At 45.5% G+C, this 26,663-nt stretch overlaps 1 long non-coding RNA gene across 1 annotated transcript; it reads right to left on the bottom strand.

The window, feature by feature from the left end:
• Positions 1-664: 664 nt before the first annotated feature.
• LOC143818338 (uncharacterized) lies at positions 665-1,977 on the bottom strand. The gene is made up of 3 exons (XR_013224477.1): positions 1,891-1,977; positions 1,648-1,794; positions 665-719 (listed from the first exon to the last, which is right to left on the bottom strand). It is a non-coding gene; the product is annotated as an uncharacterized LOC143818338 (long non-coding RNA).
• Positions 1,978-26,663: the final 24,686 nt, after the last annotated feature.

Raw genomic sequence — 26,663 nt, 5'->3', positions numbered from 1 at the left:
TGTACTCACGAGCATAGTTGTGGAGTACACAGCAAGCCTTAATCACAGCATCAACGGTGTCTGTGTCCAACTGAATGGCAGTGTGAAAGATCCTCCACTGACTAGTCATGATCCCAAAGGTGCATTCCACATATCTGTGTGCACGACTCAGCCGATAATGAAAAATCCTCCGTCGGGCATCCAATCCCCTTCGTGGGTATGGGCGCAGCAGGGTTGTCATTAAGGGAAATGCCTCATCCAATACCATCACAAAGGGTACTGGATGTGTGGAACCCGGCAAAGGTCTTGGGGCTGGGAGCGTACCGCCATCTTGAAGAATTTGCATCCCAATCTGTGACGTTCGCAACACCCGAGAATCCCCAGTTCTACCATAGGCACCAACATCAATGGCAACAAATTTGTAATGGGCATCAGCCACCGCCATCAGGACCACTGAAAAATACTTCTTATAATTAAAGAAGCGTGATCCTGATCGTGGTGGTTTCAGCACTCTCACATGTTTACCATCGACTGCACCTATGCAGTTTGGGAAATTGGCCACAGACTGAAAGCCTGCTGCAACCTGCAGCCAAGTCTCCTCGGTTGGGGAAGGCATCACCATGGGCTGCAACTTATGCCAGATGACGGTACATGTACACCTTACAATGTTAGAGATGGTAGATTTACCAACTCTAAATTGGAGGTGCAGGGATGTATAGCTCTCTCCTGTGGCCAAAAATCTGCAAAGAAACAAAAAAGAATATTAGAAGTGTCACACAAAAATTTAATTAAAACATGTCACAAGTTAAGGCCGTTATAATATGCGTCCAGCACCATTCATGTGTTATGTTAAGCATTCAATAATGCTGGCATTAACACCCGGCACAACACAAAGAGTGTAAACAAACTAAAAAAAAGGCCTGATGGGACTTGTGCACACACACATGCGAGATATGACCGAGTTTTGCATGGTAATCCCCGGCCCTGCTGCCTGCACTCCGTTGTGGAGCGTGTGGCTCCATGTATTTGTATGTGGGTGCACACTCTGCTCCAGAGTTCAGGCGGCAGGGCCGGGGATTACCATGCAACACTCGGCCGTATCTCACGTGTGTGTGTGTGTGTATGTGTGCTCCCCGTCCAACAAGAGGGGTGGGTGTGTGGGCGTGTGTGTGTTTGTGTGCAAGCAAGAGAGAGAGGGAGAGAGACATGTAACACAACCGTGGGCTGAATTATAACAACACTGATGGCTTGCAGGGATAAAAGCACTACAGTAGGCGCAGTTACACGGTGGCATGTGATGCTGTCAAATCCCATTCTTCCCTGATGGCCCTGAAATCATGCACAGTAGGGGAGATTGATGACAGCATCTTCATCACCGTCTGCCAGAGAACAGAGCTTCCTGTAACGCTTGTCATGCAGAGAACATCAATGTGTGTTCTCAATGTGCACATGCGTGGGACACTATGTGTCACGTGCAAATGTTATCAATTTGGCATGTCAGCGTGTTTTGGCAACGGACACACGGCCGCCCTAAAACAAGCTTACATGTGCATAGATGAGTAGGTCAGTGTCTCCAGGAGATATGAAAAATTAAATCACACATACTGGACACAGAGACGTGTGAAATAGAGACCTAACGACATTCCAACAAAAAAAATGGTTACTTACCGCAAGGTGATGAGCAGCCTTTCCTCTGCAGAGATGGCCTTCCTCATAAAAGTGTCATGCAGTGTCAAATGGGGTGCCAGGATGGTGAGCAGTCTGTCGAATGCCAGAATCGATAGCCGACAAAAAGATATAAATTTGTCCGGATATCTGAAAATGGTAAAAGACACAAATAAAAGGGTTACTTCACAAGTTACATTGTTAGCAAAAAAATTTAAATTTGTCGTTCAATATATTTCAACTTACCTCCTCAAATCATTGTAAAGGACATAAAAGTGCCCCTTCTGTGTGCGCTCTGCAACAAGAGGGTGCACCCACATTCTTTTATGTGCACGTCTTCTCTGCCGCCGCTGCCTCTAAAATAAAAAAAAATATATATATATATTTTTTAAAACACAACAATGAGAATAATATATCAAACATGCCTGGAAAGCAATGCGGAATATGTAAGTTAACGTGTCCACGTTCAGGATGGCCGTCGTTATCGTCAGAGCACCAAAGCCGCTCAGTGCAAAGCCCCACCCCCTTCTGGGACGCGATGATGCCAGATGTGTTCATTGTACAAATCCGGCATCATCACACCCCACGCATAGGGCCCTGTTTTATTCCTTGCGGGGCCGCATCGTCTCTGCAAGGAACACGGACATGCTGTGATCTTAAAAGACGCGCAGCATGTCCGGAGTCGCAGGGCTGACGTATGACACACAGTGGACACGAGATTTCATTAAATCCCCTCCACTCTGCTGTAACCTCTGGACGCTGCATGTTTGACGCTGCGGCCCCACGCAGCGTTTCCAGAACGTGGACATGTACCCCTAAACCAATATATAAATCAAAATTTAAAAAAAAGACATCTGCTTACCTGACGTGTCTGACGATTCAGGATTAGAAGCAGCAACCCCAGGATCGCAATCCGGTGTGGCGTGCGGAGCTGGATCCGTGGGCTGTGATCTGGCCTACGCTCAGCACTCTGCGGAGCACTGTCATTCAAAACACGTCCACTCATTTTGGTGTTTAGTCCCAAAATGGAGGATGGAAGAAGAAAAGGGTTGGACAAGGAAATGACATCATTTCTTCTTTTTTTTTCCCCACTGCAGTTAAAGCTTTATTTGTGTCAAACACACAGACAATCTGCAGAGAAAACTGCATAAAAAACCGCACTAAAAACCGCATCAAAAAACGCACCAAAAACGCACCAAAAACGCACCAAAAACCGCACCTGCGTTTTCTGCCAAGAGCTGCGGTTTTTAGTGCAGAAAAATCCGCAGGGAAATCTGCAATGTGTGAACATGGCCTTACTATTCCAAATGCACCTTTATTGGCTTAACTTTCTTAAAAAGGAACTTCACCAATTTTTGCCTTATAAACTGTACATTCGTGCACATAGTAGCAGGAATGTATTTAAAAATGTTATTTTTTCTCCATTCCATTGTGGAGATACAAGGCACTGAAATCATTGGCACCTAATGTGTTAATTTTCTAATGATTCAACTGGGTGTTTCATTTCAATTATCTCTCTGAGTATTTACTTTAATCCCATTCTGACAGTATTCAATCATAAACAGTCTGCTTCCATAGGTAGAAAAAGTAGATGCCCACAGTTCTGACATAAATGAAATCCTTTGGGGGAGAAGTCTCATGCAGATCAGCGTCCGACACATAGATCTTAACAGCGCATTTACATGTAAGAAATGCATGGATTTCTCTGGAAGACATTGAATGTCAGATATCAAGGTATCATTTTATTCAGCCATGACCTACATGCCCATATAGACGGCGTACGAGGGATGAACATACGGACAGATTCCCTTTAAGAGTCTTCCAGGAGCTAGTAGATTGTAATTTGTAAGTAACAACATTCACAAAGTTGTAAATTATTAAAAAATATTGAAAGATATATCACCTGAATAAAACCAGGATTCTGCCTCCAGTCTATTCATACAAATAAGATTAGATTTATCACGTAACCAAAATACTGTGACTTTCACATAATATTGCGATGCAATTATTTTTCAGATTACTTTACCGCCTTGCTATGTTGTTAACTGCAGTTACTGCTTTTGAAGTCGGAAATGTTTTTAAACACCTGTCAGCATTTTTCTTTGAAAACCGATTCTTCTTGATGCAAAATACTGTCTACTATTGTTAGATTGAATGGAATGAGAAAACTCTAATACTAATTGCTGCATCAATACATTTTACTTTGGGTTACTGTTTTTTTAGGTTTTCACTATGGGTTTTGACAGCTATTTTCTCATGATTTCTTTAGGAATATTAGTGGCATGAAAATTGTTTGCTTCTCTAATATCACCAGTTGTGTTTTATTAAATGTACCAAGATGAGTTTATTACTGTACATCTTACCTTTACAGAAAGGAAAAAAAAAAGGTTAACCGTGTAATTAAACTTTTAAAGTTCACATCTGCTCCTTACCTATGTAATAAGTACTAGAGCTTTTGCCATTTTCTATCTAAATAAATTGAATGCTGCAGGGAATATTTTCCATTTAGCTGTTAAAGATCCCCATTGGATGTGACAGGAGATAAATTGTTCTGTGCTGGCCTTCTGGATACAGACTTTTAGTACTTGTTGGCATGGTAACTCAAGATGAGCCATTCCCAGCGTGTAGACCATTAAGTGTTATAGGATTCTAAAAAACGTCACAACGGACTGGAACTTCGACACGAAGGTGGATGGAAGGGGAAGTGATCTTGAATGCTAAAATAACAAGCAGATTTGTCACTGCATGTATTCTGCATAGTGGGAATACCATACTAATGTCAATCAATATTCCGGTTGACTAAATTTTTGATCTCCTCAAAACCATATTATAATTAATAAAAATAATGACTTGTATGACGCTCATTAATATATGGCGTCATAGATATTGCACGCGTTTTGTCCAATTTATGCAATCTGCTAAGGGTCAAGTAAGAAATCAGGAATATGCCAAGATAGCTTAGATTCAACATCATATAAGGGGCGGGCTCTAATCTTGAAGCGTGATAATTCAATATCTTAATGGATCCTTAAACCCAAAAGTATATCCCAGCCAAGTGAAAATAGAATAGCACATTTCATGAAATTAAATTCTGTTCTAAGATTACTTTGCCACCCTGCCATGCTGCTTTTTTTTTTAGTTATTAGCCTTTAAGTAGCAAATACACTGCTTTATTAAACACCAGGGCATAGATCCATACACGGAGCATGTTAATTACATTTTAACAGGATCACTGAACCAAAATATAAGTCTATCAAAAGCTGAGTGAAAAATGGAAGAAATTTTCTATCAACTCTCGTTCAGCTGTAGTTAATGCGTTTCATCCGTATAATAAATATAATTCTATTTCGCCAGTGAGACTGGCTTCCAAGGGATGCATCAGACTGGCATTTAGCATATAAAAATACTGATACACCATAAAGGCACACAAATGAGATGAAATTTAGTTGTAAATGTCATGTATCTAAATGCTGAATTGCTGAATCCATCTCTTTTCATAAAATAGAAGATATTTGCATTTCAATATCTAACAAGAAAGCATGGGATAAAACTAGTCTCATGCCAGATTAACAGGATTTCACTTTAGGTTCTGGCAGGAAATTTTGCCGTCTATGGAGGTATTGTTTGACATTACATTTAATAGGTATCTCATCTTCCACAATACCAAAGGATTATAAAATACTTCAGCTCATGAGTGAAATAAATTGAAAGAGTCGTCTACTTTGGACAACCCTTGATGGAAGGATCCATTGTCAACAAGCTGATCACAAAGTGTCCCACTGTAAATGTTCAATTTCACTACATTTCCACCACAGGGAAAATTAAGCATTATATGTTGGTTTCCATTCAAAGCTATTTCTATCTTTGTATTGATGGACAGGACATGTCCTACCATGCAAGAGACACTAGAGCAGATTTACTAGTGCATTGATGGACAGGACATGTCCTACCATGCAAGAGACACTAGAGCAGATTTTCCAGTGCTTTCTAACATTTAAACAGCATGAAATTAGAGGAAGCAGTAAGAAGATGTACTGAATCAATCACAGTGGTGTTATGGGCTCACGTGGTGAAGTGGAGTCACTAAGCCATAGGTCAGGATGAGCAGAGTTGATGATACAGAGGTGATGATACAGCAGAGCTGCACTTGCCAAATGGCATGGAGTACATCGAGATCCAGGATAGCAGAATGTACAGTATGGTAGATGGATAAGCAAAGCAGGAAGCACTAAATGCAGCAGAGCCAAATATGTGGATTACAATGGAACAGCAGAATATTTGATACAGCAGAATATTTGATACAGCAGTGACAGGATAGCTGACAAGAGTTGGTTATTATCAGTAACTTGACACAGCAGAGTTGAAGATGCGGGAGCAACCACATAGCTGGTTTTTAGGTAGCTAAAACAAAACAAGTTTGTGTTTAGGTAACTAGACACAGAAGACCTGTAGTTGCAGCAGCACCAGAAAAGCTGTGACAAGATTGTTAGTAGGTAACTAGACACAGCAGAGTTGAAGATGTAGTAACACTAGAAAAGAAGATGAGTTTGTATCTTGTTTCAGCAGAGATAATGGTGTGAACAATGCCTAAAATAAAAAGGGACTTGCTCATTATCAGGTACCATAGTGCAGAAGAGATGTAGCTCCGTATAACATTAGAAGTTGCAGGATTGAGATTTAAGCCCCCGTCACACTAAAGCCCCCGTCACACTAAGCGAGGTCGCTAGCGAGATTGCTGCTGAGTCACAAATTTTGTGACGCAACAGCGACCTCAGTAGCGATCTCGCTATGTTTGACACGTAGCAGCGACCAGGCCCCTGCTGTGAGATCGCTGGTCGTGTCGGAATGGCCTGGACCTTTTTTTGATCGTTGAGGTCCCGCTGACGTCTCTGAATCGGTGTGTGTGACACGGATTCAGCGATGTCTTCACTGGTAACCAGGGTAAACATCGGGTTACTAAGTGCAGGGCCGCGCTTAGTAACCCGATGTTTACCCTGGTTACCATCATAAATGTAAAAAAAACCAAACACTACATACTCACATTCCGGTGTCCGTCAGGTCCCTTGCCGTCTGCTTCCCGCACTGACTGACTGCCGGCCGTAAAGTGAAAGCACAGCACAGCGGTGACGTCACCGCTCTGCTGTTAGGGCCGGCACTCAGTCAGTGCAGGAAGCGGACGAAGGGGGACGCGAAGGTGAGTATGTACTGTTTGTTTTTTTACATTTTACACTGGTAACCAGGGTAAACATCGGGTTACTAAGCGTGGCCCTGCGCTTAGCAACCCGATGTTTACCCTGGTTACCCGGGGACCTCGGCATCGTTGGTCGCTGGAGAGCTGTCTGTGTGACAGCTCCCCAGCGACCACACAGCGACTAAACAGCGACGCTGCAGCGATCGGCATCGTTGTCTGTATCGCTGCAGCTTCGCTAAGTGTGACGGGGCCTTTAGACAGAATTGCAGTCTGGAGCAGCTGAGATCAAACATCTGACTGGGCATGAACCAAGAGGGAAGTATGGCTTAACTTCATATAAATATGCAGTAGCAGAGTGCTATATTATCTCAATAAGGAAACAGCATAGTCACCTAAGTCGGTCTTAAAAGGTCTTCAATGAAGACATCAGAGGTATTTGCTAGTTCACTATAGTAATCTAGTGCACAGAGGAAGCTGGCCAGAGATAGCAACGTCTGACACTGCAGTCGGACCACCTGAGTACCAAGGTTTTTTGATAGATTTGGCTTATTTTTAGAAACTGCTATGGTCAGTTTCCAATTTTATACCCCTACTTGGCTGGTTTGTCGCAAAATCATATGGGCAAGTATTAAATCTGATGGATTTTACAGATGAAGCTCAGACTCCTTATGCTTTAGTAAAGTGTCCAGCTTGTAGTGAATATCTGTGCTTTTTACCTTAAAGCATTACTAAATGGATTAAAAATGATTTGCTCTAGAATTATAGCTCAACGGTGATCGTAAATCTGCCCTACAATTTGTAATTATTCTACACTCTGACCACTAAATAAGGATCATAGACAAGTAATTCCAGAAAAAAGGAGACCCATCTAAGCGCAGTGATTATATGATGATAAAAAATAGGTGTTAGGCGTCGGGATTCTCCCGCTGCACAGGAGGAATCCCAAGCCATGTATTCTGCGGTCTCCCATTTAATCTCAGCCGCAGAAGATCCTGCTCAGCAGAAACATCGGTCCCAGCATCTTGTTCAGATTCGTGCTATGCGTCTGGTTCCTGCTGCCTCTACAGGTCCAGCTATAGCCTCTACAGGTCCAGCTATAGCAACCAGCATTAGATAGCGGCGAGCAGACGTTCCTGAGACTAAGTCATCTTTTTCTCTTCTGAGCATGCCCGTGAGACAACTACTCATTGGTGGTCGGAGGTCACATGCCCAGAACCTCAAGTGAATCTGGATTGGCCCACTAGCAAGGTCCTTGCAGACTGGCATCTATAAAAGGATCTCATGGCCGCATGGCCTTGCGCTAGTATAGTCCAAATTTGTGAGGTGTGTGAAAGTCTCAGGTGCTAGCTCCTAATGATCCCCTTCCCTCTTTTTGTGTATGTGGTTAGATGTTGTGGATTCTGTTTGTGGGCTCCCTCTGGTGGTTACTGCTGGTACTGGGTGACTTTGGTGGGTTGCGGCCTTTGGTTTCCACCTGTCCATCAGAGGCTGGGTGTTTCCTATTTTACCTGGCCTTTCTGTCATTCCCTTGCCGGCTATCAATGTATTCAGATGTGCTCTGTTTGGTTCCTGCCTACCTGCTCCCAGATCTTTCAGGATAAGCTAAGTGCTGATTTTCAGTTGTTTGGTTTTTTTGTCCAGCTTGCTTATTATGTCTCTATGCTAGCTGGTAGCTCTAGTGGACTGAGGTTCTCCCCATGTGCCATGAGTTGGCACATGGGTTCTTGTAATCTCAGGATGGTTTTTTTGATTAGGGTTTTTTGCTGACTGCTCAGTCCCCTTTTGTATCGTTCTGCTTTCTAGTTTACAGCGGGCCTCAATTTGCTAAATCTATATATATCATCTCTATGTGTGTGTCTTCCTCTCATTTCACCGTCAATACATGTGAGGGGGCAACTATATCTTTTGGGGTTCATTCCTCTGGAGGCAAGTGAGGTCTTTATTTTCTCTGCAGTACTAGTTAGCTCTTAGGCTGGTGCGTGGCGTCTAGAACCAACGTAGGCACGCTCCCTGGCTATCTCTAGTTGCGTTTGTCAGGCGTAGGGCAGCGGTCAGCCCAGGTTCCATCACCCTAGAGCTCGTCCGTTATCTATTTGTACTTTGCTTGTCCTGTGCTATCCCTAGCCATTGGGGATTCATGACTGTATAGCCGGCCCACAAAGTGTTAATTGTTTGGGCTGAAGCAGGAGAAAAAGAAGTGTTTAAGGGAATTTTTTTTTTTTTTTTTCTCCCTTCAGAGTTTTGCTGCCTAGCCCTTAATTGCTGTCTAGCTGCTTCTTACCTCCTCTTAACCCTTGAATGGCTCTGATCTTGGCTGTTTAACATGGATGTCCAGAGTTTGGCTTCCAGCCTGAGTAATCTCGCGGCAAAAGTTCAAAACATACAGGATTTTGTTGTTCACACTCCCATGTCTGAACCTAGAATTCCTATTCCAGAGTTCTTTTCTGGAGATAGATCTACCTTCCTGAATTTCAGGAACAATTGTAAATTGTTTCTTTCTTTAAAATCTCGCTCCTCTGGAGACCCTGCTCAACAGGTCAAGATTGTAATATCTTTCCTGCGGGGCGACCCTCAGAATTGGGCATTTGCATTGGCACCAGGGGATCCTGCATTGCTCAGTGTGGATGCGTTTTTTCTGGCATTGGGATTGCTCTATGAGGAACCTAACCTAGAGATTCAGGCTGAAAAGGCTTTATTAGCCCTCTCTCAGGGGCATGATGAAGCGGAAATATATTTGTCAAAAATTTCGGAAATGGTCGGTGCTTACTCAGTGGAATGAGTGCGCCCTGGCTGCAAACTTCAGAAATGGTCTTTCTGAGGCCATTAAGGATATTATGGTGGGGTTCCCTACGCCTACAGGTCTGAATGAGTCTATGGCTATGGCCATTCAGATTGATCGGCGTTTACGGGAGCGCAAACCCGTGCACCAGTTGGCGGTGTCTTCTGAACAGGCACCTGAGATTATGCAATGTGATAGAATTCAGTCCAGAAGTGAACGGCAAAAAAAGATGGTTCCCTGAGGCCTTGTATAGATTATCGCCTTCTGAATAAGATTACAGTCAAATACCAGTATCCATTGCCATTATTAACTGATTTGTTTGCTCGCATTAAGGGGGCTAGGTGGTTCATTAAGATAGATCTTCGCGGTGCGTATAATCTGGTGCGGATAAAACAGGGTGATGAGTGGAAAACCGCATTTAATACGCCTGAGGGCCATTTTGAGTATTTGGTAATGCCTTTTGGACTCTCCAATGCTCCGTCAGTCTTTCAGTCCTTTATGCACAATATTTTCCGTGAATATCTGGATAAGTTTATGATTGTGTATTTGGATGATATTTTGGTGTTTTCTGATGACTGGGAGTCTCATGTTCTACAGGTCAGGAAGGTGTTTCAGGTTCTGCGGGCCAATTCTCTGTTTGTGAAGGGTTCAAAGTGTCTCTTCGGAGTCCAGAAGATTTCTTTTTTGGGGTACATTTTTTCTCCTTCTACTATTGAGATGGATCCCGTCAAGGTTCAGGCTATTTGTGACTGGACACAACTTACATCTGTTAAGAGCCTTCAGAAGTTCTTGGGGTTTGCTAATTTTTATCGTCGGTTCATTGCTAATTTTTCCAGTATTGTCAAACCTTTGACTGATTTGACTAAAAAGGGTGCTGATGTTGCTGATTGGTCTCCTGCGGCCGTGGAGGCCTTTCAGGAACTTAAGCGCCGGTTTTCTTCTGCTCCTGTGTTGTGTCAACCAGATGTTTCACTTCCTTTTCAGGTTGAGGTTGATGCTTCCGAGATTGGAGCGGGGGCGGTTTTGTCACAGAGAAGTTCTAATGGCTCGGTGATGAAGCCATGTGCATTCTTCTCTAGAAAATTCTCGCCCGCCGAGCGCAATTATGATGTGGGTAATCAGGAGCTTTTGGCCATGAAGTGGGCATTTGAGGAGTGGCGTCATTGGCTTGAGGGTGCTAAACATCGTGTGGTGGTCTTGACTGATCACAAGAATCTCATTTACCTTGAGTCTGCCAGGCGTTTGAATCCTAGACAGGCTCGTTGATCGTTGTTTTTTTCTCGTTTCAATTTCGTGGTTTCATACCTGCCAGGTTCAAAGAATGTGAAGGCAGATGCTCTTTCCAGGAGTTTTGTGCCTGACTCTCCTGGAGACTCTGGGCCTACTGGTATCCTTAGGGATGGGGTAATATTGTCCGCCGTATCCCCAGACTTGCGACGTGCATTGCAGGAGTTTCAGGTGGATAAACCGGATCGTTGTCCACCAGAAAGACTGTTTGTTCCGGATGATTGGACCAGTAGAGTCATCTCCGAGGTCGATTCTTCTGTGTTGGCTGGTCATCCTGGAATATTTGGTACTAGAGACTTGGTGGCCAGGTCTTTTTGGTGGCCTTCCTTGTCTAGGGATGTGCGTACCTTTGTGCAGTCTTGTGAAGTGTGTGCTCGAGCTAAGCCTTGCTGTTCTCGGGCCAGTGGGTTGTTGTTATCCTTGCCCATCCCGAAGAGGCCTTGGACGCACATTTCCATGGATTTTATTTCTGATCTTCCGGTTTCACAGAAAATGTCCGTTATCTGGGTTGTGTGTGACCGCTTTTCTAAGATGGTTCATTTGGTGCCCTTGCCTAAGTTGCCCTCCTCCTCTGAGTTGGTCCCTTTATTTTTTCAGACCGTGGTTCGTTTGCATGGGATTCCGGAGAATATCGTTTCTGACAGGGGATCCCAGTTTGTGTCTAGATTTTGGCGGACGTTTTGTGCCAAGATGGGCATTGATTTGTCTTTCTCGTCTGCATTCCATCCTCAGACGAATGGCCAGACGGAGCGAACTAATCAGACCTTGGAAACTTATTTGAGGTGTTTTGTTTCTGCTGATCAAGATGACTGGGTTGCTTTTTTGCCACTGGCCGAATTTGCTCTTAATAATCGGGCTAGTTCTGCCACGTTGGTCTCTCCTTTTTTTTGTAATTCGGGGTTTCATCCTCGTTTTTCCTCTGGTCAGGTGGAGTCTTCGGATTGTCCTGGAGTGGACATGGTGGTGGACAGGCTACATCAGATTTGGAATCAGGTGGTGGACAATTTGAAGTTATCTCAGGAGAAGACTCAGCAGTTTGCTAATCGCCGTCGCCGCGTGGGTCCCCGACTTCTTGTTGGGGATTTGGTGTGGTTGTCTTCTCGTTTTGTCCCTATGAAGGTCTCTTCTCCTAAGTTCAAGCCTCGGTTCATCGGTCCTTATAGGATCTCGGAGATTCTTAACCCTGTATCTTTTCGTTTGGATCTCCCAGCATCGTTTGCTATTCATAATGTGTTCCATCGGTCATTGTTGCGGAGGTATGAGGTGCCCGTTGTTCCTTCGGTTGAGCCTCCTGCTCCGGTGCTGGTGGAGGGAGAATTGGAGTATGTTGTTGAGAAGATCTTGGATTCTCGTGTTTCCAGACGCAAACTCCAGTATTTGGTTAAGTGGAAGGGTTATGGTCAGGAGGATAATTCCTGGGTGGTCGCCTCCGATGTTCATGCGACTGATTTGGTCCGCGCCTTCCATAGAGCTCACCCTGATCGCCCTGGGGGTTCTCGTGAGGGTTCGGTGACCCCTCCTCAAGGGGGGGGTACTGTTGTGGATTCTGTTTGTGGGCTCCCTCTGGTGGTTACTGCTGGTACTGGGTGACTTTGGTGGGTTGCGGCCTTTGGTTTCCACCTGTCCATCAGAGGCTGGGTGTTTCCTATTTTACCTGGCCTTTCTGTCATTCCCTTGCCGGCTATGAATGTATTCAGATGTGCTCTGTTTGGTTCCTGCCTACCTGCTCCCAGATCTTTCAGGATAAGCTAAGTGCTGATTTTCAGTTGTTTGGTTTTTTGTCCAGCTTGCTTATTATGTCTCTATGCTAGCTGGTAGCTCTAGTGGACTGAGGTTCTCCCCATGTGCCATGAGTTGGCACATGGGTTCTTGTAATCTCAGGATGGTTTTTTTGATTAGGGTTTTTTGCTGACCGCTCAGTCCCCTTTTGTATCGTTCTGCTTTCTAGTTTACAGCGGGCCTCAATTTGCTAAATCTATATATATCATCTCTATGTGTGTGCCTCCCTCTCATTTCACCGTCAATACATGTGAGGGGGCAACTATATCTTTTGGGGTTCATTCCTCTGGAGGCAAGTGAGGTCTTTATTTTCTCTGCAGTACTAGTTAGCTCTTAGGCTGGTGCGTGGCGTCTAGAACCAACGCAGGCACGCTCCCTGGCTATCTCTAGTTGCGTTTGTCAGGCGTAGGGCAGCGGTCAGCCCAGGTTCCATCACCCTAGAGCTCGTCCGTTATCTATTTGTACTTTGCTTGTCCTGTGCTATCCCTAGCCATTGGGGATTCATGACAGTTAGAGTAGAGACTGCACCGAGTAGTGGTATCGCCAGTGCGATGCTGTGCGCATAGTGGGTCCAGTCTGGCTCAAACCCCAGCGTCCTATGGGCTGAGTCTTGAGACCGCACTTGCGCTAAATCTGTTAAGTTGAGACAGCGCCGAGTAGTGGCCTTGCCAGCGCAATGCTGTGCGCATAGTGGGTCCACCAGGCTCTAACCCCAGCATTCTTAGGGCTGAGTCTTGCGACCGCACTTACGCTAAATCTGCTGTGCCTTGTGACAGCTAACAGGGAACAGCATTATTCTATTTAGCATTTGCTGCGACTCTGTGGAGCAGCAGATTTTGCCACTGTTCATACCGGGTGACATTTAACCCATGTGTGTTTGGTGCTCTACTGCCATATAGTGTCTGCCATTGCTTAGCATCAGTTTCCATCTCCGCACAGTTAGGGTTGAGCGACTTTTATTTTTTTAAGATCGAGTAGGGTTTTGGGAAACCCGATTTTGTCCAGAGTCGAGTCGAGTGCAGTCGGCCGATTATCGCTAAAAGTCGGGGATCGACCGAAACACGAAACCCAATGCAAGTCAATGGGGAAGCATAGTCGGCAGTGAGTGGAGGCCAGGAAAACACCTACAGTGCCCATTTTAATGCCAAAAACATCCATTCTTGTTTCTGAAGCTTGCCAATCTTAATTAACTGTATAATAATAGTTGGGCATAGGGAATTGGGGGAAAGTTGTGGGGGGAGTAGGGCTGGCTCAAGTTTTTCGTGGGCCCAGGAAATGCGGACTACGTCACGGCGGTGTTGCAGGGAAAGGTAAGTATTTAAACGTTGCAAGTGCTGTGATCCTGAGCAAGCAGGGGGGGGCCCACTCGTTCGCATTGGCACTGGCACAGGGCCCCTCAAAGTACGGCGGTGTGTTTGCATGGCGGGGGCGCCTCCCACCAGCAGCGACACTTTTGCGTACTCTGAGGGGCCCTGTGCCAGTGACGTCGCCAACGAGTATGCCCCCCCACCTGATGAAGGAACCTGCACTTTCATCTGCACCTTCCTCTTTGTCCCTGTGTAAGGTGGTATAACATGCGGGAAGGGGAACCTTACTTTCAGCAGGGTCAGATTCTGGCTGTGTAGAGTACAAGGGGAATGTAGTGGTCTAGGTCAATGTACCAGCAGACTCATTTAGCAGTGGCTGGGCAATGGGCAGGATGAGGAGGAAACAGATATAGGGCCAAAGAATAAAGTAGGCTAAATGCAGTTCAAAATTGGTAACAGGACTAAACAGGCGGCATTGCTTTGTTCAGTGGAGTAGCAAACCCAAGAGCAGCAGACACTGTTTCAAGGGCCTAACCACACTAGTAGGCCAAATGCAGTTTAATATCTGATAGTATAGCGCGAAAGCCGGAATGTGGAAGCTCAGCTTTGTTCAGTTGAGGACAACACCAGGGAGGGGCAGACACCTTTAGTAGGCCGGAAAAGCCTATTGCATTTTTTAAAATGGTAATTTGGAGCAGAAGGTTGAAGCTCAGCTTTATTTAGTTGAGGGCAACACCAGGGAGGGGCAGAAGCCGTTAGTAGGCCCTAACCACCATTTTGTTTTTTAAAAACCACTTAATGAGAGCCTGAAGGTTGAAGCGCAGCTTTATTCAGTTGAGGACAACACCAGGCAGGGGCACACAGACAGACACCTTTAGTAGGCCGGAAAAGCCTATTGCATTTTTTAAAATGGTAATTTGGAGCAGAAGGTTGAAGCTCAGCTTTATTTAGTTGAGGGCAACACCAGGGAGGGGCAGAAGCCGTTAGTAGGCCCTAACCACCATTTTGTTTTTTAAAAACCACTTAATGAGAGCCGGAAGGTTGAAGCTCAGCTTTATTTAGTTGAGGACAACACCAGGCAGGGGCACACAGACAGACACCTTTAGTAGGCCGGAAAAGCCTATTGCATTTTTTAAAATGGTAATTTGGAGCAGAAGGTTGAAGCTCAGCTTTATTCAGTTGAGGACAACACCAGGCAGGGGCACACAGACAGACACCTTTAGTAGGCCGGAAAAGCCTATTGCATTTTTTAAAATGGTAATTTGGAGCAGAAGGTTGAAGCTCAGCTTTATTCAGTTGAGGACAACACCAGGCAGGGGCACACAGACAGACACCTTTAGTAGGCCGGAAAAGCCTATTGCATTTTTTAAAATGGTAATTTGGAGCAGAAGGTTGAAGCTCAGCTTTATTTAGTTGAGGGCAACACCAGGGAGGGGCAGAAGCCGTTAGTAGGCCCTAACCACCATTTTTTTTTAAAAAAACCACTTAATGAGAGCCGGAAGGTTGAAGCTCAGCTTTATTCAGTTGAGGACAACACCAGGCAGGGGCACACAGACAGACACCTTTAGTAGGCCGGAAAAGCCTATTGCATTTTTTAAAATGGTAATTTGGAGCAGAAGGTTGAAGCTCAGCTTTATTTAGTTGAGGACAACACCAGGCAGGGGCACACAGACAGACACCTTTAGTAGGCCGGAAAAGCCTATTGCATTTTTTAAAATGGTAATTTGGAGCAGAAGGTTGAAGCTCAGCTTTATTTAGTTGAGGACAACACCAGGCAGGGGCACACAGACAGACACCTTTAGTAGGCCGGAAAAGCCTATTGCATTTTTTAAAATGGTAATTTGGAGCAGAAGGTTGAAGCTCAGCTTTATTTAGTTGAGGACAACACCAGGCAGGGGCACACAGACAGACACCTTTAGTAGGCCGGAAAAGCCTATTGCATTTTTTAAAATGGTAATTTGGAGCAGAAGGTTGAAGCTCAGCTTTATTTAGTTGAGGACAACACCAGGCAGGGGCACACAGACAGACACCTTTAGTAGGCCGGAAAAGCCTATTGCATTTTTTAAAATGGTAATTTGGAGCAGAAGGTTGAAGCTCAGCTTTATTTAGTTGAGGACAACACCAGGCAGGGGCACACAGACAGACACCTTTAGTAGGCCGGAAAAGCCTATTGCATTTTTTAAAATGGTAATTTGGAGCAGAAGGTTGAAGCTCAGCTTTATTTAGTTGAGGACAACACCAGGCAGGGGCACACAGACAGACACCTTTAGTAGGCCGGAAAAGCCTATTGCATTTTTTAAAATGGTAATTTGGAGCAGAAGGTTGAAGCTCAGCTTTATTTAGTTGAGGACAACACCAGGCAGGGGCACACAGACAGACACCTTTAGTAGGCCGGAAAAGCCTATTGCATTTTTTAAAATGGTAATTTGGAGCAGAAGGTTGAAGCTCAGCTTTATTTAGTTGAGGGCAACACCAGGGAGGGGCAGAAGCCGTTAGTAGGCCCTAACCACCATTTTGATTTTTAAAAACCACTTAATGAGAGCCGGAAGGTTGAAGCTCAGCTTTATTTAGTTGAGGACAACACCAGGCAGGGGCACACAGACAGACACCTTTAGTAGGCCGGAAAAGCCTATTGCATTTTTTAAAATGGTAATTTGGAGCAGAAGGTTGAAGCTCAGCTTTATTTAGTTGAGGACAACACCAGGCAGGGGCACACAGACAGACACCTTTAGTAGGCCGGAAAAGCCTATTGCATTTTTTAAAATGGTAATTTGGAGCAGAAGGTTGAAGCTCAGCTTTATTTAGTTGAGGGCAACACCAGGGAGGGGCAGAAGCCGTTAGTAGGCCCTAACCACCATTTTGTTTTTTAAAAACCACTTAATGAGAGCCGGAAGGTTGAAGCTCAGCTTTATTTAGTTGAGGACAACACCAGGCAGGGGCACACAGACAGACACCTTTAGTAGGCCGGAAAAGCCTATTGCATTTTTTAAAATGGTAATTTGGAGCAGAAGGTTGAAGCTCAGCTTTATTTAGTTGAGGACAACACCAGGCAGGGGCACACAGACAGACACCTTTAGTAGGCCGGAAAAGCCTATTGCATTTTTTAAAATGGTAATTTGGAGCAGAAGGTTGAAGCTCAGCTTTATTTAGTTGAGGGCAACACCAGGGAGGGGCAGAAGCCGTTAGTAGGCCCTAACCACCATTTTGTTTTTTAAAAACCACTTAATGAGAGCCGGAAGGTTGAAGCTCAGCTTTATTCAGTTGAGGACAACACCAGGCAGGGGCACACAGACAGACACCTTTAGTAGGCCGGAAAAGCCTATTGCATTTTTTAAAATGGTAATTTGGAGCAGAAGGTTGAAGCTCAGCTTTATTTAGTTGAGGGCAACACCAGGGAGGGGCAGAAGCCGTTAGTAGGCCCTAACCAAAGTTGAAGGCCAAATGCAGTTTAATTTCTGATACTATAGGCCGAAAGCCAGAAGGTGGAAGCTCCGATTTAGACAGTGGAGGACAATTTGAATTAGGGACTGCAGACAGACTTAGTAGGCTGTCCCCTGTGGACCATGCATCCAACACATTAACCCATTGCGCCGTAATGGACACGTAATCTTCCGTGGCCATGCCTACAGGTCCATGCGTCTGTTGTCAGGTGCACCTTTGTACTCACAGATTGCCAGAGTGCATGGACAATGCGGTCTTCTACATGCTGGTGGAGGGTTGGGATGGCTTTTCTCGCAAAAGAAGTGTCGACTGGTTAGCTTGTAGCGTGGTACAGCGTAGTCCATCATGGCCTTATTAATAGTAAATAAAATATATAACTAGGCTCTATGAACTTTTAAATAGGTTCCAGGGGTACACGGGCAGCATTGGTGTGGTCAGTGGAGGAGTATTGCAAGTAGGGGCTGCAGACAGGCTATCAAAGGCCTAAAATACCAAACAGTAGGCACTCATGGCAGTTTTACATCGGTTACATGGATACACAGGCAGGCACTCCAGGCAGCATTGTGGTCAGTGGAGGAGTATTGCAAGTAGGGGCCGCAGACAGGCTATCAAAGGCCTAAAATAACAAACAGTAGGCAGTCATGGCAGTTTTACATCGGTTACATGGATACACAGGCAGGCACTCCAGGCAGCATTGTGGTCAGTGGAGGAGTATTGCAAGTAGGGGCCGCAGACAGGCTATCAAAGGCCTAAAATAACAAACAATAGGCTCATTGCAGTTTTACAGCGGTTACATGGATACACAGGCAGCTAGGTGGTGAGTGGAGGAGTATTTAAAGTAAGGACCGCAGACAGGCTATCAAAGGCCTAACATAACAAACAATAGGCTCATGGCAGTTTTACAGCGGTTACATGGATAGACGGGCAGGCAGCTTGGTGGTGAGTGGAGGAGTATTTAAAGTAGGGACCGCAGACAGGCTATCAAAGGCCTAACATAACAAACAGTAGGCTCATGGCAGTTTTACAGCGGTTACATGGATACACGGGCAGGCAGCTTGGTGGTGAGTGGAGGAGTATTTAAAGTAGGGACCGCAGACAGGCTTCAAAGGCCTAACATAAGAAAATGGGCTGGCTGTAGGCACTTTATAATTGGTTCCAGGGGTACACGGGCAGCAGTGGTCTGGCCAGTGGAGGACTAGTGGAAGGAGGGACCGCAGACAGGCTTCAAAGGCCTAACATAAAAAAATGGGCTGGCTGTAGGCACTTTATAATTGGTTCCAGGGGTACACGGGCAGCAGTGGTCTGGTCAGTGGAGGACTAGTGGAAGGAGGGACCGCAGACAGGCTTCAAAGGCCTAACATAAAAAAATGGGCTGGCTGTAGGCACTTTATAATTGGTTCCAGGGGTACACGGGCAGCAGTGGTCTGGTCAGTGGAGGACTAGTGGAAGGAGGGACCGCAGACAGGCTTCAAAGGCCTAACATAAAAAAATGGGCTGGCTGTAGGCACTTTATAATTGGTTCCAGGGGTACACGGGCAGCAGTGGTCTGGTCAGTGGAGGACTAGTGGAAGGAGGGACCGCAGACAGGCTTCAAAGGCCTAACATAAAAAAATGGGCTGGCTGTAGGCACTTTATAATTGGTTCCAGGGGTACACGGGCAGCAGTGGTCTGGTCAGTGGAGGACTAGTGGAAGGAGGGACCGCAGACAGGCTTCAAAGGCCTAACATAAAAAAATGGGCTGGCTGTAGGCACTTTATAATTGGTTCCAGGGGTACACGGGCAGCAGTGGTCTGGTCAGTGGAGGACTAGTGGAAGGAGGGACCGCAGACAGGCTTCAAAGGCCTAAAATAACAAACAATAGGCTCATGGCAGTTTTACAGCGGTTACATGGATACACGGGCAGGCAGCTTGGTGGTGAGTGGAGGAGTATTTAAAGTAGGGACCGCAGACAGGCTATCAAAGGCCTAAAATAACAAACAATAGGCTCATGGCAGTTTTACAGCGGTTACATGGATACACGGGCAGCTTGGTGGTGAGTGGAGGAGTAGTGCAAGGAGTGTCTGTCCCAGTACTCCCAAAATATAAATAGATGTTAATGTCTCGCAAAACAACCAAAACAAAAAAAAAAGGTGGCATACTTAGGTACAGGGGTGGGCTCATCTGCTGAGTTTCTGACATAGTAATTTGGCAGTAACTATTTAATGGTGCCAATATAGGACACAGACACAGACTACTTTAAGTTGCATCATAGATGTCTACAAATTTGTATTGTCAGTGCCAGACATTGAATGATGTCAGCGAATAGACTAAAGATTGGTGGAGCTGTGCGAAATAATTTTGCATGTGGTAGAGCACATTTTGAGCTGGGGTAGGGGGGAACTCTCTAGAGGCCGGCGGGACCGCCCCAGGGCCCCTCATGTTACAACGGTGTGTCTGACGTTGGGTGCGCACCACCACCGCCAGAGACACTACATTGTACTATGAGGGACCCAGTAGCAATGCCGTCAACCAAAAGCGAGCACACCCACCTCTTCAGACAAACAGCAGTCTCACGGGTGCTTGCGCCAAGTCGCGATACCACGGCCCCGTGTGGGGAGTTTGGCCATTTAGGGAGGTGTAAACATGTCGTATGCTGTACAATCAGCTGCAGCAAATTAGACATTAGAAAAGTAATTCACAGGCAAGAGCCTTTCATAGGAAAGCTAGGTGTCGGCCGGGCAAGGTGGGGCAAAAGATTTCGAAATCCAGTTGTGGTTCATTTTAATGAATGTTAGATCGTCAACATTTTGGCTAGCCAGACGAGTCCTTTTTTCGGTTAATATTGAACCTGCAGCACTGAATACTCTTTCTGATAGGACACTTGCTGCCGGGCAAGCAAGCTCCTGCAATGCATATTCTGCCAATTCTGGCCAGGTGTCTAATTTGGAGGCCCAGTAATCAAATGGGAATGACGGTTGAGGGAGAACATCGATAAGGGATGAAAAATAGTTAGTAACCATACTGGACAAATGTTGTCTCCTGTCACTTTCAATTGATGCAGCAGTACCTGTCCTGTCTGCGGTCATAGCAAAATCACTCCACAACCTGGTCAGAAAACCCCTCTGTCCAACGCCACTTCTGATGTGTGCACCCCTAACACTCCTAGTCTGCTGCCCCCTGGAGCTCGTGTGAGAACGATCACGTGCGCTGTGTGCTGGGAATGCCTGAAGCAAACGGTCAACAAGAGTTGATTGTTTGGTTGCTAATATTAGTTCCAAGTTCTCATGTGGCATAATATTTTGCAATTTGCCTTTATAGCGTGGATCAAGGAGGCAGGCCAACCAGTAATCGTCATCGTTCATCATTTTCGTAATGCGTGTGTCCCTTTTTAGGATACGTAAGGCATAATCCGCCATGTGGGCCAAAGTTCCAGTTGTCAAATCTCCGGATGTGATTGGTTGAGGGGCAGTTGCAGGCAAATCTACGTCACTTGTGTCCCTCAAAAAACCAGAACCCGGCCGTGACACGCAACCAATTTCCTGTGCCCCCGGGAAAGGTTCGGCATTAAAAATATACTCATCCCCATCATCCTCCTCGTCCTCCACCTCCTCTTCGCCCGCTACCTCGTCCTGTACACTGCCCTGACCAGACAATGGCTGACTGTCATCAAGGCTTTCCTCTTCCTCTGGTGCAGACGCCTGCTCCTTTATGTGCGTCAAACTTTGCATCAGCAGACGCATTAGGGGGATGCTCATGCTTATTACGGCGTTGTCTGCACTAACCAGCCGTGTGCATTCCTCAAAACACTGAAGGACTTGACACATGTCTTGTATCTTAGACCACTGCACACCTGACAACTCCATGTCTGCCATCCTACTGCCTGCCCGTGTATCCTCCCACAAATAAATAACAGCACGCCTCTGTTCGCACAGTCTCTGAAGCATGTGCAGTGTTGAGTTCCACCTTGTTGCAACGTCTATGATTAGGCGATGCTGGGGAAGGTTCAAAGACCGCTGATAGGTCTGCATACGGCTGGCGTGTACAGGCGAACGTCGGATATGTGAGCAAAGTGCACGCACTTTGAGGAGCAGGTCGGAGAACCCAGGATAAGTTTTCAATAAGCACTGCACCACCAGGTTTAAGGTGTGAGCCAGGCAAGGAATGTGTTTCAGTTGGGAAAGGGAGATGGCAGCCATGAAATTCCTTCCGTTATCACTCACTACCTTGCCTGCCTCAAGATCTACTGTGCCCAGCCACGACTGCGTTTCTTGTTGCAAGAACTCGGACAGAACTTCCGCGGTGTGTCTGTTGTCGCCCAAGCACTTCATAGCCAATACAGCCTGCTGACGCTTGGCAGTAGCTGGCCCATAATGGGACAACTGGTGTGCAACAGTGTCATCTGCCGATGGAGTGGTTGGCAGACTGCGTTCTGTGGAAGAGCTGTAGCTTCTGCAGGAGGACGAGGAGGAGGAGGAGGAGGGGGTGCGAACGCCTACAGCCAACTGTTTCCTAGACCGTGGGCTAGGCACAACTGTCCCTAAATTGATGTCGCCTGTGGACCCTGCATCCACCACATTCACCCAGTGTGCCGTGATGGACACATAACGTCCCTGGCCATGCCTACTGGTCCATGCATCTGTAGTCAGGTGCACCTTTGTACTCACAGATTGCCTGAGTGCATGGACGATGCGCTGTTTAACATGCTGGTGCAGGGCTGGGATGGCTTTTCTGGAAAAAAAGTGTCGACTGGGTAGCTCATATCGTGGTTGAGCGTACTCCATCAGGGCTTTGAAAGCTTCGCTTTCAACTAACCGGTAGGGCATCATCTCTAACGAGATTAGTCTAGCTATGTGGGCGTTAAAACACTGTGTACGCGGATGCGAGGATAAGTACTTCCTTTTTCTAACCAGAGTCTCATGTAGGGTGAGCTGGACTGGAGAGCTGGAGATCGTGGAACTTTCGGGTGTGCCGGTGTACATGGCAGACTGAGAGACGGTTGGAGACGGTATTGTTTCCGCCGGTGCCCTAGATGCAATATTTCCTCCTACAAAACTGGTGATTCCCTGACCCTGACTGCTTTTGGCTGGCAAAGAAACCTGCACAGATACTGCCGGTGGTGCGGAAAATGGTGGCCTTACAGTGACGGAAGGGATGTTGCGTTGCTGACTAGCTTCATTGGCCGAGGGTGCTACAACCTTGAGGGACGTTTGGTAGTTAGTCCAGGCTTGAAAATGCATGGTGGTTAAGTGTCTATGCATGCAACTAGTATTTAGACTTTTCAGATTCTGACCTCTGCTTAAGCTAGTTGAACATTTTTGACAGATGACTTTGCGCTGATCAGTTGGATGTTGTTTAAAAAAATGCCAGACTGCACTCTTCCTAGACTCGGATCCCTTTTCAGGGATTGCAGACTGAGCTTTAACCGGATGGCAACGCTGTGCTCCAACAGGTTTTGGCTTTGACACGCGTTTTGGGCCAGATACGGGCCCGGCAGATGGAACCTGTTGCGATGTTGATGCCTGCTGCGGCCCCTCCTCCACCTCCGCTTCTGAACTACTGCCGCCTGCACCCTGTTCCCCCAATGGCTGCCAATCGGGGTCAATAACTGGGTCATCTATTACCTCCTCTTCGAGCTCGTGTGCAACTTCGTCTGTGTCACTGTGTCGGTCAGTGGTATAGCGTTCGTGGCGGGGCAACATAGTCTCATCAGGGTCTGATTGTGGATCTGTACCCTGAGAGGGCAATGTGGTGGTCTGAGTCAAAGGAGCAGCATAGTACTCTGGCTGTGGCTGTGCATCAGTGCACTCCATGTCAGAATATACTTGTAATGGGCATGGCCTGTTAAATGTTTCACTTTCTAAGCCAGGGACGGTATGTGTAAAGAGCTCCATGGAGTGACCCGTTGTGTCGCCTGCTGCATCCTTCTCTCTTGTTGTAGTTTTTGCTGAGGAGGACAAGGAAGCGACTTGTCCCTGACCGTGAACATCCACAAGCGACGCGCTGCTTTTACATTTACCAGTTTCGGAAGAGGAGGCAAAAGAGCTAGAAGCTGAGTCTGCAATGTAAGCCAAAACTTGCTGTTGCTGCTCCGCCTTTAAAAGCGGTTTTCCTACTCCCAGAAAAGAGAGCGTTCGAGGCCTTGTGTAGCCTGACGACGAAACTGGCTCCACAGCTCCAGACTTAGGTGGAATATTTTTATCCCCACGACCACCTGATGCTCCACTACCACTACCATCATTACCAGCTGACAATGAACGCCCACGACGACCTCTTGCACCAGACTTCCTCATTGTTTTAAAATCTTAACCAAAGTAACTTTATTTGTTGCTGTCAAACAACTTACACGGTGAGCTATAACTTCAGTATGATTTCAATATCCCTTAACAGGTTGGTGAGACCACAAGGAAAATCAGGCACAATGTTACACACTCTGTTTTCTGTGGCACAAAATCACAGAGATGACACACACGCAGGACTGTCACTCAAGCACTAATGTCAATATTAATCTCCCACCTAATTTTTTTTTTTTTTTTCTCAGGGAGACTTTAGAAACCAAATAATATTAAAAAAAAAAAAAAAAAAAGGCTTTCTATGGCCCACAATTAGAGAGAGAGAGGTGGCACACCCAGGAGTCAAGACTGGCGCACAAGCTGAAAGGGCAATATTACTCTCCCACTGTTTTTTTAAGTTTTTTTTTTATTTCAGGGAGACTTTAGAAACCAAATAATATTAAAAAAACCAAAAAAAAAAATAGCCTTTCTATGGCCCACTGAATGAGAGAGAGAGGTGGCACACCCAGGAGTCAAGACTGGCACACAAGCTGAAAGGGCAATATTACTCTCCCACTGTTTTTTTTTTTTTTTTTTTTTTTTTCAGGGAGACTTTAGAAACCAAATAATAAGAAAAAAAATAAATAAATAAATAGGCTTTCTATAGCCCACTGAATGAGAGATAGCACACACAGCAGTGGCACACAAGCCCTGACTGAGGCCAATATTTTTCTCCCACTGATTGATGTAGTGTTTTTGTGTTGAGGTAGATTTTAGAACACAAATCAAGGAAAAAAAAAAAATGCTTTCTATGGCCCACTGAATGAGAGAGAGGTGGCACACCCAGGAGTCAAGACTGGCACACAAGCTGAAAGGGCAATATTACTCTCCCACTGTTTTTTTATGTATTTTTTGTTTTTTAAGGGAGACTTTAGAAACCCAATAATATTTAAAAAAAAAAAGAAATAGGCTTTCTATGGCCCACTGAATGAGAGGGAGAGAGGTGGCACACCCAGGAGTCAAGACTGGCACACAAGCTGAAAGGGCAATATTACTCTCCCACTGTTTTTTTATGTATTTTTTGTTTTTTAAGGGAGATTTTAGAAACCCAATAATATTTAAAAAAAAAATAAATAGGCTTTCTATGGCCCACTGAATGAGAGGGAGAGAGGTGGCACACCCAGGAGTCAAGACTGGCACACAAGCTGAAAGGGCAATATTACTCTCCCACTGTTTTTTTATGTATTTTTTGTTTTTTAAGGGAGACTTTAGAAACCCAATAATATTTAAAAAAAAAAATAAATAGGCTTTCTATGGCCCACTGAATGAGAGGGAGAGAGGTGGCACACCCAGGAGTCAAGACTGGCACACAAGCTGAAAGGGCAATATTACTCTCCCACTGTTTTTTTATGTTTTTTTTTTTTTTTTCAGGGAGACTTTAGAAACCAAATAATATTAAAAAAAAAAAAAAAAAAAATAGCCTTTCTATGGCCCACTGAATGAGAGAGAGAGGTGGCACACCCAGGAGTCAAGACTGGCACACAAGCTGAAAGGGCAATATTACTCTCCCACTGTTTTTTTAGGTATTTTTTTTTTTTCAGGGAGACTTTAGAAACCAAATAATATTAAAAAAAATAAATAAATAAATAGGCTTTCTATAGCCCACTGAATGAGAGATAGCACACACAGCAGTGGCACACAAGCCCTGACTGAGGCCAATATTTTTCTCCCACTGATTGATGTAGTGTTTTTGTGTTGAGGTAGAATTTAGAACACAAATCACGGAAAAAATAAATAGGCTTTCTATGGCCCACTCAGTGAGAGATGGCACACACAGGGATGGCACTGTAGCAGAAATGCCAATCTTAATCTCCCACAAAAAAACAAAAAAAAAAACAGGGACTGTCCTACAATTACTATCTCCCTGCAGTAATCTAAGCCAGGTATGGCAGGCAGCAATAGGAGTGGACTGATGCACAAATTAAATAAAAAGTGTGGACAAACAAAAAAGATAGCTGTGCAGAAAGGAAGGAACAAGAGGATATGTGCTTTGAAAAAAGCAGTTGGTTTCCACAGTGGCGTACACACAGCAATACAGCTATCACGGAGCCTTCTAGGGCAGCCCAATGAGCTACAGCGCTGAGGGGAAAAAAAAAAAAATAGCTTCCACAGTCCCTGCACACCGAAGGTGGTGTTGGACAGTGGAAATCGCTGCAGCACAAGCGGTTTGGTGGTTAGTGGACCCTGCCTAACGCTCTCCCTGCTTCTGACGAAGCGGCAGCAACCTGTCCCTAAGCTCAGATCAGCAGCAGTAAGATGGCGGTCGGCAGGAACGCCCCTTTATAGCCCCTGTGACGCCGCAGACAGCAAGCCAATCACTGCAATGCCCTTCTCTAAGATGGTGGGGACCAGGATCTATGTCATCACGCTGCCCACACTCTGCGTTCACCTTCATTGGCTGAGAAATGGTGCTTTTCGCGTCATTGAAACGCGACTTTGGCGCGAAAGTCGCGTACCGCATGGCCGACAAGCACAGGGGTCGGATCGGGTTTCATGAGACGCCGACTTAGCCAAAAGTCGGCGACTTTTGAAAATGATCGACCCGTTTCGCTCAACCCTACGCACAGTCGAACCCAGGTTGCGAACGCACCTTAATATATTTATTTGGTGCATTCCGCCAACCCTAACAATAGGTGAGAAAATTACTAGTGATGATCAGATAGTGAAATATTTGGATTCTGGAAGATCGCTTCCAAAAATTTCTAATATTTGGGTATTTGTCCCGAATAACGAATCCAATGAAAGTCAATGGGAAAGCAGAATATTTTACTGCTGGATGCAACAAACAGGTCTATGGGCCTGAGAAAAAAGCTGAAATGGATGGGAAAGTGCTAAAACTAAATGGGAACAGCATGGAGAAGATGCATGGCTGCCTTTCTGACTCACTTATGGTAACTGGGAATAATGTTGTCAGACTATTGCGCCGG

The sequence above is a fragment of the Ranitomeya variabilis genome, chromosome 3 (assembly GCF_051348905.1).
Source record: "Ranitomeya variabilis isolate aRanVar5 chromosome 3, aRanVar5.hap1, whole genome shotgun sequence".
Taxonomy (NCBI): Eukaryota; Metazoa; Chordata; class Amphibia; order Anura; family Dendrobatidae; genus Ranitomeya; species Ranitomeya variabilis.
The sequence above is the reverse complement of the archived record's forward strand: the minus strand, read 5'-3'. Positions and strand labels throughout refer to the sequence as shown.